The sequence below is a fragment of the Pseudophryne corroboree genome, chromosome 6, assembly GCF_028390025.1.
Source record: "Pseudophryne corroboree isolate aPseCor3 chromosome 6, aPseCor3.hap2, whole genome shotgun sequence".
Taxonomy (NCBI): domain Eukaryota; kingdom Metazoa; phylum Chordata; class Amphibia; order Anura; family Myobatrachidae; genus Pseudophryne; species Pseudophryne corroboree.
Window position 1 is genome coordinate 318753113 of NC_086449.1, and position 1315 is coordinate 318754427.

The following is a 1315-nucleotide window of genomic DNA, read 5'->3' on the forward strand; positions in this document are numbered from 1 at the left end:
TCAATTATCCTATTCCCACTGTAAACTGTATCCCATTTTACATTCCTTTCACAGGATGACTCACATGATTAGAGATGTTAACAAGGAAAAGAGAGTTCAACAGGCTCGTCAATGGATTGCTATTGGAGAAAATTTTGACAATGTCATATTTACAGATGAAACTTCTGTAGCACTTGAGAGGTTTGCAAGGAGGTCCTTCCGCAAACGTGGCCATTTATCATTTAAGCCATCTCCAAAGCACCCATTAAAAGTACATGTGTGGGGTGGTATCTCCCGCAGAGGCCCAGGACCAATTTTAATTTTTGAAGGTACATATAAAGTACAGTAGTAATGTACATTACTATGTTGTTTTTCAATATTTTCTATTTAGAACTACTGTCCAGTGACTACTGTAAGTCTATGGACTACGAGAAAAGGATTTACTGGTAGGTATATAAAATCCTGTTTTTTTTATTGTTCTACGTCAGGTATCATGGATAAAACATTCTTCCAGTCCATGATCATTAATGATACTTTAGTGCCGTATGTAAGAAAGTATTGGTCATCTGGACATCGAATGTTCCAGGACAATGATCCAAAACATAGTGCTTCGGCCAAATTCATAGAGGAAAAAGGCATCATTTGGTAACGCACACCACCAGAGTAAGTACAGTTTTGCCCTGTAGACTGATGCTTCCTGTAAAGCATGAAATGCCAAATATTCCATATTTAAATTCTCTCCCTTTATTGACTTTTCACAGATCACCGGACATGAATCCTATCGAGCTAGTGTGGTCTCAAATGAAAAGTTATATTCGTTCTCAATGTAGGCCAAGGACAAAAGAGCAACTGATTGATGGCATCAATACATTTTGGAAAAACGTACTTACATTGGAGACCTGTAATAATTATGTAGACCATTTATTTTCTGTGCTGCCAGTGATTATAGAAAGAAATGGACAAGCCAGCTGCATGTAATTGGAATGGATCATATTGTCGACAAAAAGAAGGTCAACAGTCATTAGGTCGACCAATATTGGTCGACAGGCCATATGTCGACACATCAAAAAAGACAGTACGCAAACGAATAATGCATAGAATTTGCATAAAGGGCCCTTTACCTATCGTACTCATCCTTTCTGCAAATGCTTGAAATATCAAAATTAGACTACCTGCTTAAATTAATTAATTTGTTATATTTTATCTGTAACATGTACTTCACCCTAGTATTACATTTGTTATGCAATCTTGAAAATTGTTTAAAAAAAAAAAGTAGTCACCTCTGCAACACTGTATTTTGTAATTGTGTATGGATTGTACAAAGCATCCAAGTGAT

At 36.3% G+C, this 1315-nt stretch overlaps 1 long non-coding RNA gene across 1 annotated transcript; it reads left to right on the top strand.

The window, feature by feature from the left end:
* Window positions 1-219: 219 nt before the first annotated feature.
* Window positions 220-941, top strand: LOC134935226 (uncharacterized). Its single transcript, XR_010179999.1, has 3 exons — window positions 220-308; window positions 468-642; window positions 741-941. It is a non-coding gene; the product is annotated as an uncharacterized LOC134935226 (long non-coding RNA).
* The last annotated feature ends 374 nt before the right edge of the window (window positions 942-1315 follow it).